The sequence below is a fragment of the Amblyraja radiata genome, chromosome 15 (genome assembly GCF_010909765.2).
Source record: "Amblyraja radiata isolate CabotCenter1 chromosome 15, sAmbRad1.1.pri, whole genome shotgun sequence".
Classification (NCBI taxonomy): domain Eukaryota; kingdom Metazoa; phylum Chordata; class Chondrichthyes; order Rajiformes; family Rajidae; genus Amblyraja; species Amblyraja radiata.
In genome coordinates, this window is record NC_045970.1 from 17,154,698 (window position 1) to 17,168,832 (window position 14,135).

Here is a 14,135-nt window from a genome sequence, read left to right on the forward strand (position 1 = left end):
AATGTGTGATCAATGGTCAGCATGGACTTGGTGGGTTAAATGGCTTGTCTCCTCTAGTGATATCCTCGACTGAGCTAATAGACCTCCAACAGCCACCCACTGTATGAGATATGACTCCAACCACTGGGGTGTTTTCCCCATGATGTCCACTGACCAGTTTAACTGGTACCATTGATCCACATTCTTGATGTCCAGACCAGTCATTCTCACCTCACCTTTTCAATTCAGCTCTTTGGTCCTTCATCTATTCAGTACTTCTGGCTGAACTTAGCAGCAAATGCTTCAGACTTTTCCTTTGGTCATATGCAGGACCTTGCCTTTGTTGAGGAGAGAGGTATGATTGGAATCTCCATTAGCTGTTTAAATGGCCATCGGTATTTACAACTACCTATGGTAAAACTGCAGGGTTTCAGTCTGACTCATTAGCAGTAAAGTTTCTTAGATTTTCCCATTGCCTTTAGTTTCTGCTGGTTAGTATTCATATGTATGACAGCTTGTGTAGGAAAGAACTGCAGATGCTGGTTTAAATCGAAGATGGACACAAAATGCTGGAGTAACTCAGCGGGACATGCAGCTGAGTTACAACTTCACAAGACTGGCACCATTTTTTTAACGTTTGTCTGCTGTTTTTTTCTGCACAAGTTTATGAACTAAGATTAATTCCCTGGCTTGACAGTGATGGTAGAATGAGGAATAGGCCAAGGCATGAGGTTTTGGACAGCGGACATGTAGGTTCTGTTGCGTCTGATGACTCTTGAATGGCCAGTTTTGCCCTGTGTTTTCTGCATTTAGCACATTTCTAATGCGAAATGAGAGGCACAGTAAGTAGTGCAGCGGGTGGAGCTGCTACTGAAAAAATCGAGTTCGATCCTGACGTCAGGTGCTGTCTATGTGGGATTTACACATTCTCCATGTGATCCTATCAGTTTCCTCTGGGCGCTCCGGTTTCCTCCCACAGTTAATTGGCCACTAAATTGCAGTTAGTGTGTCAGGAGTTGGTTCAAAAGTAGGATAACATAGAAGAAGTGACTGAACTGTATAGCCTTCCATCACAGTGGGAAACGTGGATGTTTATGTTAAACTCTATCGTGTTCTTTTTATTTGTGTGGCTGTATAGTAACTCACATATCACTGTACCAATTGGTGCATGTGACAATAAATGTGAACTTGAACAAGTATGAATGGATATTCAATGGTCAGCTTGGACTTAGAAACATAGATACATTGAAAATAGGTGCAGGAGTAGGCCATTCATTCCTTCAAGCCAGCACCGCCATCCAATATGATCATGGCTGATCATCAAAAATCAGTACCCCGTTCCTGCCTTCCCCCCATATCCCTTGATTCCGTTAGCCCTAAGAGCTATATCTAACTCTCCCTTGAATTCATCCAGTGTATTGGCCTCCACTGCCCACTATGGCAGAGAATTCCACAGATTCACAACTCTCTGGCTGAAAAACGTGGTGGGGCAAAGGACCTGTTTCCATCTGTATCTTTGAAACAGTTCAATCAGGATGCTGGAGTGTTCTTGGTATGAAGAAGGGACCTACTGTTCATAAGAACTGTTGTCACGCTACCGATGGCATCATGAACAAAGCATCTGCCATGGGGAAATTGGTGGGAATGAGATCTAATAAATTATTTCCTCATGTTCCTCAGTCACCTACAGGCCTGCATCACTCTATGCAGGAATTACTTGAATGGCAGACTGCAGTGAATGCATGGGGCTCCTGCCCGGACCAAACTACTCTGTGCTCAATGAATTTAAATGTCTTCATTGTTTTTGCAGGTATAGTCTGAGAGTTAGGTTATTGTTCTGTATTCCTGTCTGCATATAAAAGATTGAACATCTTTGCAAAGCCAAGAGTTCATTCCCATGTTGCATGATATGTAGTATCCGATAAAATGTCTGATCAAAATCTATTCATTGTCATTGATGATGCTCAAGATGTTGCTGATAGCAAACAGAACAATCATAAGATTGCTTAATTCAGGGGGAACTGGTTAGACTTCCTCCTGCTAGAGATAGTCATCGGAAGTCTCTTGTGTGGCAATTATCTTGTCAACTTATCAATTGTTGTTGAAACTCTGATCGTGGTCAAGGATTTGCAGTGTTCACAAGCACTACCTATTTGTGTCAGTTCTAATTCAATGCAATGGGGCCCTCAACAGAACTGTAAAGGAATGAGAGAGTTTCACATTGTCATAGTCTGCCTTGATTTTCCTCTTCATATTCCCCTTCCTTGCTTGCCATTAGACATCTGCTGAAGATAGACACAAAAAGCTGGAGAATCTTGGCAGCATCTCTGGCGAAAAGGAATGGGTGATGTTTCAGGTCGCGACCCTTCTTCAGACCTGACCCGAAACGTCACCCATTCTTTCTCTCCAGAGATGCTTCCTGTCCCGCTGAGTTACTCCAGCTTTTTGTGTCTATTTTCGGTTTAAACCAGCACCTGCAGTTCATTCCTACACATTAGACTTCTACAGTTGAGTGCTGTGGGAACTGGCCATATCTTCATTGTGGTAAGGTGATAAAGAGATAGGAGTTTCTCTCGAGTGCGCTGGGTTAGGTAAGGGCATTTCCATTTGAAAACCACAACAATCACCCTAATTGTAGCTGCATGGCCCTGCTACAATTATAATGCTGCTCTGCAGTTTTAGCAGGGATTCGGAATGCAACGTATCCAAGCATTGGTGGGACAGGCATTATATTCCAACAGCTATTCATCTGCCTAATCCTAGCGGCTGAAATGCGACATAAGCAACAGATTGTCTCAGAAGGAATGAACCATGCAAGATGCTTAACATTGACGATATCTTGGCAATGATCCCACGTCATTTCGTTTGACAGGGCAGTTGGCCTTTTCTGTTGATCACCATTTGAGGTTTACATGCGCAGCCCTTGACAGTGTGTCTCCAGTCTTTCATTCCCTGAACTTTGGGAAGCCTGTCTTTGTTTCTGTTGCCCACGGTTCTCCATTCACGTGGAAGTGATTGAGCTCATCTCCTCTTGATTCAGGATCCGTGTTGTAATACAGGTCCAGTGGTGTGTCATAAATAGGTTGCTACCTCCTGGACTGATCTGAAAGCTATGAAGTTCAGAACTCTCAGACCATCTCAGATCTTCCCCAGGCAGGATTGTATGGCTGCATTGGGTCAAAACTCTCAAAGACGGCTTGTGGTGAAGATCTCGCCCTCCTCTAAAACATAGACATTGAAGTTTGTACGTTCTCCCTGTGACCCACATGAGTTTTCTCCGAGATCTTCAGTTTCCTCCCACTCTCCAAAGACGTACGGGCTTGTAGGTTAATTGACTTGGTATAATTGTTAATTGTCCCTAGTGTGTGTAGTATAATGTTAGTGTGTGAGGATCGCTGGGCTGTGCGAACTCGGTGGGCTGAAGGGCCAGTTACCACCCTGAATCTCTAAAACTAAGAATAAAGTGTTTCTCCTGGAAGGCAGATACACCCTTCACATCAGAGACTCTTTCTTCCTCCTCCTTTAGTTTCTTCTGGGCTTTCTCTACCTGCAGCCAACATCACCAGAGTCTCACACCACCCTGGTCACACACTCATTTCACCACTGACATCGGGAAGAAGGTACAGGAGCCTGAAAACTGTAACGTCCAGGTTCAGGAACAGCTTCTTCCCTACAGCCATTTGGCTATTAAACACTACAACCTCAAATAAGCTCTGAACTACATAGACTATTATTATTATTATTATTGCACTATTATTGTTTATTTTTTTGTTTGTACGTATTTGCGTGTATGATCTATATTTATGTGTATTTGTGAGTATGTGTATATATACACTCACTGAACTTTCTTTCTCGTTTATTATAATGTCTACAGTGCACTATGTTTACATATTCTGTTGTGCTGCTGCAAGTAAGAATTTCATTGTTCTATCTGGGATATATGACAGTAAAAGACTCTTGACTCTCTTCACTTGACTTTTGCTCCCAATTGTGCAGGAGGCCTAGTAGGACTTTAAGGTGAGAAAGATATCTGCGGATCTGGCAGATCCAGCCACAGCAGTTTCGCAGCAAAGAGTTCGCATTATTGTAAGTTTCTCTCCAACTACCATGTCAAGAATGAGGGAGTAAACGGAGGATTTCCTTTTTGGGCCACTGGCAGCTGTGTCAGACAATGCTGTCTGGATTAGAAGGTATTAACTACAGGGAGAGGTTAGACAGACTTCGATTATTTTCTCTGGAGTAGCAGAGGTTGACCTGATAGAATATAGAAAGTCATGCGAGGTGCATAAAGCGAAGACAGTCAGAACCTTAATCTCAGGGTGGAAATGTCAAAGACTAAAGGGCCTGTCCCACTTAGGCAATTTTTTCTGCGACTGCCGGCGACTGTCACAGTCGTAGCAGGTCGCCGAAAAAGTACCGACTGGACCCCCCTTACGACAATGTCTAAGACAAGCTATGGACAACCTACCACCTAGTCGACGTCAAGCTACGGCAAGCCACCGACATCCGGTGACCCATTAGGACGTCCACCTACGATCACACCTATGACAACCTACGACCACACAGGTGACAACCTATGACAACCAAAGTTAACCTACGTCCACCCACGACAAGCTACAACAAGCAACGACCCTGTCGGCAACAACCAAAGACAACTGAAGACAATTCAGTCGCCCGTACCTGTCGCCAGTTGACATAGGTTGACGTAGGTAGTCACCAATGGAATTGACCCGTCAGCACCCGGCAACAACCAACGTCACCTGGCAACAACCTACGTCATCCTGGCGACAACCCACGACAGCACCTACGACAGGAGAAAACAAGCTACATCAAGCCCACAGTCGCCAAAATGTTTTGAACATTTCAAAGTCCAGCAGCGACCAGAAAAACGTTACGACTCTTTAGGTGACTTGAGGAGACAACTCACGACCACACAGGCGTCACCCCGGCGAAAATGTGGTGACAGCTTAGTTGCCTGTAGTCGCCAAAACAATCGCCTAAGTGGGACAGGGGTTTAAAGAGGGCAAAGCTTTAAAGTGAGATGGGAAAAGTTTAAAGAAGATGTTTGGGACAAGTTTTATTTTGGTGGTGGGTGACTAGAAGGTGCTGCCAGGGGATGCGGTGGAGGCAGATATGAGAGTGGCATATAAGAGGTTTTTAGATAGGCCCGTGGATATTCAGAGAATGGAGGGATCTGGATCATGTGCAGCCAGATGAGATTAATTTATCTTGGCATCATGTTCGGCACAGACATTGTGGGCCAAAAGGCCTGCTCCTGCACTGTACAATTCTATTTCAATTTTCCCATATAGTTCCATGCTTTCTCTATTGTTGGCTGCACTATATCCTTCCTGTACCATGGCACTGTTTTACTGCCACATTCACGCCAAAGATATTCTTGTATTATTCATTTCATTCACTGCTCTGGCAATAACTTAAAGTTCCTCCCTGTGGAACTCACCAACTCCAGGTCTAACCTGAAATGCCAACAGTGTTCATTTGTCATGGAAATTGGAAGGGTTTCGATTCAAACCCCATGCTAGAACCTGAAGACTTAATTTGGATTGATACCATAGTAAGTACAGGGAGATTCGAAAATAATAGAATCATTATGGCACAAAATGAGGCTCTTGGCCCCTTCACATGAGTTGCTCCTTATGGAAACATTATTGTCACATCTATTCCCCAGGTATTTCTTTGTAATTCTTCTTTTCCTATCCCCCTCAAGTAACCATCCCATTCCAATAGGAAAATCATGATTGAAATTTTTTTTCCATCATCTTTTCAGGCTGTGTATTCCAGATAATAGCTGTTTATTGTGCATTAATTTGTAGGAAGAGCCCATTGCTAGCAAGTTCAGCACTTTTGTGCAGATTTCCCTCCTTGTCCTCCTACACCTGTATCCCTTCCAATGGGCTTACATTTCATTCTTCCTCTTCTCTCCTTATCTGACACCCTTTTGACCCTCTGTTCTAGCCTTTATCACTGACTCTACATAGTAGCGATGTTACAAAACTTACCTTCAGCGGCGCGGCAGTTCTGCCACTGGCTGTGTGCGCGACTTTGGCGCCTTTAAGGGGAGGCGGGATTAAAATGCCGTTTTCTCCTGCCTGTCGGAGGCGAACTTCCTCGGGCTGCCAGCTGCTGCAGAACAATCGACCGGACTTCCGTTCACAATTTAATTGCTGGAGTAAAATAAAAAGCTACTTCTAACGCCCTCAAGGCCTACAACGGGATGGATCTCAAGTAGGGGACAAATCATAATGTAAGTCATTTATTTTACATATAAACTTGCTTCTTAGGATGACTTTAATCCAAATTTAATTGGCGAAAATGTGATTTTGCCCCCTTACGAACCGGCAGTGTTTTTCCTGACGATATGGGGTTCAAATTCACTGCAAGATGATATAAATGCCCATTAATTTACAGGAATTAATCATTAAATTCCTTCCATTTGGCCTATAAATTCATGAAAATTAGATTTTAAAATCATGTTATATTGTTAATTCTTGTGTGAATGTTATTTGGACACTTACGCTATTTTAAAATGTTAACCTTTTCTTAAGAAATGGATAGATGTTTAGATCTAGTAATTGAATTTTGTAATTAGCTACAATTAGATAACTAACTAATTATATGCTTTAATTTCAGGTCATCCAAGTAAGATTGTTTAATATTTGTTTCAGAATGCTTCAATCTATAATAACTGAAAATTTCATTCAGTTCTCTTAATTTTTAAGAAAGTTATGGGCTTTTGACTGTCGTCGATCACAGCTTTTGAGTTAAGTCAATGGAAAAGCAATAGGGAACAAGATGCTAATTTCAAATTATGAAAATGGCCATAACTTTTTTTAATACTGAAGATATGAAAGTGAATTAGGTGTTAAATTAAACTTATTTTTATGCTTTATCTGATGGGATAAATTGCAGACTTGATTTTTTAAATCTCAAAAATGTGTAACATTGCTACACATAGCTGCCAATTAACCCCCCCCCCCCCACACACGTATCTGTCTATCACTTCCGAGGTTTTGACCTCTCACCCACCCCTCCCTGCACCCCTTTATCCAGCTCACCCCCCATCACCCCCTACAACAATCAGTCTGAAGACACACAGAACTGCAGATGATGATATCAAAAAAAGACATAAAGTGCTGAGTAACTTGTGTCTGTCCTGTCTATTCTCCCCACAAATGCCGCTTGACTGGTTAAGTTTCTCGATGTCAAGCAGGTGGATGAGAACAGCCATGTTGAACCTTTGCAGCTGAGGTGAAAGTGTTTAGGGCCTGGTTTAGTACAGGGCATTGGGATGTTTGAGTCATCATAGAAACTTGGTTGAGAGAAAGGCCGAACTAGCAGCTCAACATTCCAAGGTTGAGACGTTGCGGTTGTGGCAGAAAGTGAAATAAAAGGAATAGGGGGAGTTCCATGACTGATTAAGGAGAATGTCATATTACAGAGAACACACTGGAATTCTCATCCGACAAGGCCATATAGATAAAGTTCCAGAATAGAAAGGTGCAATCACTATGATAGGATTACATTATAGGTCTACTTAGAGCCATTAGATGGTAGCAAATCATGGAAAGATATAAAATCAATAGAGTTGTTGTAGCAGGTGATTATAACCTCCCCAGTATTGACAGGGACTTGGCTTGGTCATAAAAGACAGGTGATGGTGAGGAGTGTTTTTCTGACTGGAGATCCGAACCAGCCGCTCCCTATTTGTAATATACATTAATAATAATGAACATGAAATCGCTGGTCGCCTGATTAACAAGTTTGCAGATGACACGGAAATTGGTGGATAATAAAAAAACTTAAGAAAGAATACAGCCGGATATAGATCAATTGGGAAACTGGGCTGAGAATGTCAACTGGAGTTTAATCCGGGCAAGTGTGAGGTGATGGATTTAAGGAGGTCAAATGCAAGAAGAAAATACTCAGTAAATTAAGGAGGGATGTTGTGGTGCAAGTCAATTGCTTCCTGAAAGTAGCAACACAAGTGGATAGGATGGAAAAGAAGGGTTGCCTTCATTGGCCGGGTCATGGAGCATGACATTTGACAGGTTATGTTGCCACTGCATAAAATGCTGGTCTGGCTCCATTTTGAGTATTATGTCCAGTACTGCTCATCAAATTATCAGGAGGATGTGAAGACATTGGAAAAGGTGCAGATCAGGTTCACAAGGATATTGCCCGGATTGAAGTTGTGTGATGAGTGTTTGATGGCATTGGGCTTCTACTTGCTGGAGTTTAGAAGAATGAGGGAGGACCTCATTGAAACTTAACAAAGAGTGAAAGGTCTGGATAGAGTGGATGTGGAGAGGATGTTACCACTAGTGGGATAATCTAGAGCTGGAGGTAATAGCCTCAGAATTAAAGGACGTTCCATTAGGAAGGAGATGAGGAGGAATTTCTTTAGTCAGAGTGTGGTGAATCTGTGGAATTCATTGCCACAGAAGGCTGAGGAGGCCAAGTCAATCGATATTTTTAAGGCAGAGATAGATAGATTCTTGATTAGTATGTGTGTCAGGGGTTATGGGGAGAAGGCAGGAGAATGGGGTTAGGAGGAGAGATAGATCATCCATTATTTGAATAGCAGAGTAGACCTGATGGGCCGAATGGCCTAATTCTGATCCTATCACTTATGAAATTATGAACGTATGAAGCATATTAGCTATCAGGAGAGGTTGGAGAAACATGGATTATTTTTCTCCGGAGCATCAGAGGCTGAGGAGTGTGTAAGAAGGAACTGTAGATGCTGGGTTAAACTGAAGATAGACCCAACATGCCGGAGTAACTCAGCTGGACAGGCAGCATCTCTGGAGAGAAGGAATGGGTGACGTTTCAGGACGAGACCCTTCTTCAGGCTGATGCTGAGGAGTGGCCCAAAAAATGGATGCAAAATTATGAGAGGCACAGAGAGTGTCTCCAGGGTTGAAATGTCATTTTCTGGAGTGAGGTAGTTTAAAGAAGATGTGTGGTGCACATTTTTTTCACAGAGAGTGGTCGGCACCAGGAACGGCATGCCAGCGGTTGGGGATGTGGCAGAAACAGAAATACAGTAACAGCAATGTTTGAGACATTGAGACAGACAGTTAAACAGGCAGAGGAACAGAGGGATACTGACCCACAGGCAGAAAGGTGTAGTTAGATTGTCATTGTGGTTGGCACAGTGGAGGTTGGTTTCATTTCTGAACTGTTTTATGTTTTACATCTGTGTTCAATGTTCTGTGTAATGTGTTGCTGTGAAAGGAGTTCCATGATTTAGTTTACTTTAGTTTATTGTCACATGTACCGAGGTACAGTGAAAATCTTTTGTCGCGTGCTATCATGCAAAAAATGATACTGATTGCATTTTAAAGCTAAGTTGAAGTATGACCAGGAAAGGAAACAGAGTGGTTATGTTCCCATGTACCTGCTGTTGCTACCCTTCCCCTTGGTCGAGGTCACAGGTTTCAGAAGTGCTATTAGAGTATCCTGGATGAGGTCCCAACTCCAAAACTCAATGTGACCTCAATATACACCCCGTATTCTCTGCTGTCTCTTGACGAAGTTATTGATGGGTGCGTGCTGCTAGTTCAATAAAACATTCCATTGACCTAATTTCCCATGAAATGAGGGCAATGGAACACGTTATTGAACTCGCAGCACGCACCCATCAATAACCTGCTCTCTGATGTTCATTTTGAAGTGAATTCAATAGGTTAGTTTCCAGGTGGAGATCGTAGGAAGACAGCAAGTTGGATCCATTTCAGGCTTGATGTTGTTGCATACTGGATTCCACAATCTCTGACGATGAGAATGGTCTTGGATTCCCCCTCTAACTTTTGGATGCTTTTCTCTCCACGGTCTTTTTCACGAATGATTGCGGCAGTGTAAGTAAGTAAGTAAGTAAGTAATTTTTATTTATATAGCACGTTTAAATCAACTCGTGTTGAAACCAAAGTGCTTTACATAGAAGAAATTAGGTATTAGAAATTAGGTTTCCATACATCCATAAAAAATTTGTTTTTAAATGACACAATGCACGATAGAATTTAACATGAACGTCCCCCCACAGCAGAGTCAATATTTTCCACTGTGAGGGAAGGCAGTAAAAAGTTCAGTCCTCTTCCTCATGTTCACCCGAGGTCGGGCCTATTTGAGGCCTCCGCAGTCGCCGTAACGGCAGCCCGATGTTACAGGCCCTCTCGCCGGATGATGGAGTCCCGGCGTCGGGAGAACATTCTTCAGTGTCTGGAATGGCCGCTTCCTCCCCGGAGACCGTGGCTCTCGAAGTCCACGGCCGCGCTGGTCGGAGCTCCAACACTGGCGATCTCGGTGAGAGATCCCATGCTCAGCGATGTTCAAAGTCAGCGCAGCCCCGCAGCTGGATGCTCCGCAACCACAGCTCCGCGATGTTGGAGCCGGCGGTCGCAGCACTCCGGAGCTTACTACACGGCGATCCGGGTATGGCATCACCCGCTCCGCGATGGTGCTTCAGTGCTGTGCTGAGGTTCTGGCCGGTCCCGGCAGGAAACGCCACTCCAGTCCCATTGGTGTGAACGAGCTTAGATAGAACCTGGTGACACAAAAGACTGCAGATGCTGCAATCTGGAGCAAAAAGATAAACAGCTGGTGGAACTCAATGAGTCAGATAGCATCTGTGAAATGTGAGTGATTGATGAAGTTTTGAGTCAGGACTGGTGGTTGTTCCATCTATTTAAGCTGTTTCTGCTATTTATTGTCTTTCTCAGCTTTGCCAATTTGGCATCTAATTTTTTTGACGTATTTACAATACGATACAATACAATACAATACGATACAATCCAATACAATACGATACGATACGGTACGATGAAACTTTATTCATCCCCGTAGGGAAATTGGTCTGCCAACAGTCACAACACACAACAAGGTACACGAAAACTTGAAATTAAAAGTGAAAACAAGAAGACAAAGACAAGCGACTATTGTCTGGCTGGCGTGTACACAGAGCCTTCACCGGAACAAATGAACAAACAAACAAACACAGACTTGTCCCCTGGGCAGAGGATTCTAAACTAGAGTGTTCCCCCTCCCTCCCCCACACCGGGTCCCCCTGTGTTCTCCCACTGTCCCTCACGGCGGTCTCCCCACGCCTAGGTCAATGGAATGTTTCATTGAACTAGCAGCACGCACCCATCAATAACTTTGTCTCGGTGGTCCCCCCACGCCGGGTCCCCATTGTCTCAGTGTCCTACTCTCAACGTGTCTCTAATTTCTTCACTGAACCAGTAGTCTGGACATGATAACCATTGAGGACAATAGTCCAGATCCAGTACACTGCCTACAGTGCCTCCCTGCCTTTGCTGAGTGTATCCACATGTAGACGGCTGGATGACCAGACCCACCACAGCCAACACTCCATGTGGCTAGTGCGTTTCAATCTTTGTGTTCATAGGCCTCAATCCAAAAATGTTCTGACAGCCTTTGATAACTTGGTGGTTGCATCTGGCTTTATAACAGTACCTAAAAAACAGAAACATGTGAAAGCTATTAAACTAAATTTAATTTAAGAAAAGAATAGCAATAAATAATACATAGAGGTAAATACATATTAAATCACTAACAAGTAGTTCAAATCAAAAAAATAAAGTTGAATAAGCCAAGCACTTACTTGCATTAAACTTCTGTCATAGAGACTGCTGCTCCTGCAATCTGGAGTGATACAATAAACCTCTGAGGAACACAATGGGTCAGGCAGCAACTGTGGCGGCACAGGGATGGTCAAAGTTTTGTGTCAGGATTCCTGATTGTGCAGTTGTTTAGTTCTCTCTTTTTAAGCTGTTTCTGCTCTTTATCGAAAGAGTGGCCACTATCCCTACATCACCCATCCCTGAGAAAAATGTGAGGGTCCAGGTACGAAGTGCTGCTGCTGGACTCTCACTTCAGAGGTTCACTGCTGAAGTCAATGGTAATCTTGGTGAAGAAGCACTGAAACCTAGGCATCAGCAAATCTCAGATAGTGAAGGCTCCCATTTAAATACTGGCAATCATTCATCCCACAATGTTAGCTGGCATATCTTGTGAATAAGAGCCTGGAATTAATTCCTCAATTCACAGTGCTATTAGCCAATTGACTAGACATTGGTCCACTGTTTACAAGATTTTGCTAGGTGCATTTTCCTCACAGTGATTGCAGATGAAAACTAACTTCCAGGTAGCAATCGTGTTAGGATAATGTTTAGATGTAAAAACTGCTGTGTGACTGCAGCCCATTCTCATCCCTTCTATTACAATATGCACTTGGCCTGAATCTCTTGCACTCATTTGGATATTTGCAAGAATGCAACCCGTTACAATTCAGAAACTAATGGAATTAGGAGACTGATTAGAACTATTCTCAAAAGGACTTGTCTGCTAATTGAACTGGTTCTGTAACAGTTCTGTGGGAGGATGATTTGTGGTTGCTCCTGCTGTAGGTGAAGATTGAAGAGGGAGAGGTGAGCTTTGCAGTCAAAAGCCTCCAATGCCGAATGACAGGAGGAATCTGTCAGACAAAGGGATAGACACAGAGAGAAGTAATGTGCTGCTGTAATTGCTAAGTCATATTTATGTCACAAGCTATTGTTCAAAACGCACATTTGCGAGCTACATAACTGAGGTCGGGCCATTGTACGAAATATGTTGAAGACTCTGTTATCCAATGGTAAAGTCACTGTGGGTAGCAATTGAAATTATTGAACTAACTTCTGGGCTCAGGGTGTCTTGAGCAGTTATATTCATGAGAGGCTAGGTTTTGTGAAGCTACAGGGGATTAAATGATATGGCTTTTAATGAATCCTCAAGTGGATGACTCCATAGACTTTCTGTCTAAATCACCAATATAATAGCACAGTGAACCAAGCTTCTGAATATTCACAAGTGGACGTATATCTTCACAGCAGGCTCAAGATTTAATTTCACATCAGCCAACTGTTCCAGTTCACTGCAATGTGAGTCTAACCTAATGTTTGTAAAGTTACAAATAACTTGCTGTTAGATCTCATTTCCAGTTATTATGTGGTGTACCTGGATGTAGTTATTGTAGCAGCTCCTACTACCTGGAACACTGAAACAATCCATGCCTGGTGCTTCTAAGTCGTAGAAGATTGTTAAGGGCTTGGACACGCTAGAGGCAGGAAACCCGATGTTGCCACAGTTTAAGAATAAGGAGTAAGCCATTTAGAACAGAGATGAGGAAACATTTTTTCTCACAGAGAGTGGTGAGTCTGTGGAATTCTGTGCCTCAGAGGGCGGAGGAGGCCGGTTCTCTGGATGCTTTCAAGAGAGAGCTAGATAGGGCTCTAAAAGATAGCGGAGTCAGGGGATATGGGGAGAAGGCAGGAACGGGGTACTGATTGTGGATGATCAGCCATGATCACATTGAATGGCGGTGCTGGCTCGAAGGGCCGAATGGCCTATTCCTGCACCTATTGTCTATTGTCTATAGAACTGAGAGTGAAATTGTGAGATAATTTGTGAGAATAGGAATAACATTCCAGTCGTACATTGGGCAACTTCATGAAAAAAATGTGTGCAAAAAATGTCAAGCTTAGAAAACGCATTTGTTAGCATCGATGCTTCAAATTACGCAAAAGAAGGTTTAACCTGGAGTAGATTGCTCTTGCAATCATTTCTGGATGAAACAGCAACCATTAGGAAATTGGACTGGGAAGTGTGCACTATTCACATTAACACTCCTGACATTCTTCTGGTGTCAGGTGGGCACCAAGTGACATCACCATTCACAGATCACCTGTTCCAGCATAAATTAAAGTTTGGGGGTACAACTTGATGACCATGGTTGAAAAATCACAATACAACCAGGAGTGCATGCTTTGACTGTACCATTTATCATTACTTGAAGGGTCAGTCAGGGGCAGTGGGAGGCTCGACTGGGCAGCTTTTGAACTTGCTGCGGGCTGAAAGGCCAACAGAGTGCGCCACAGTGAACAGCGAGTGCTCTCACTGGCAATGAGCAGTTGGGAAACCCTTCATTGGGTACCACAGTGGCAATCATTATCGGAGGTATGGCCATGGCCATGGTTGGCTGGTAAGAGTAGGTTGGAGACCTCAAGGCAAAGGACCTCAAGGCAAAGGACTAAGATGCCCATCTCTGAAGTGTGAGTGCACTGGAGTGAGTTAGT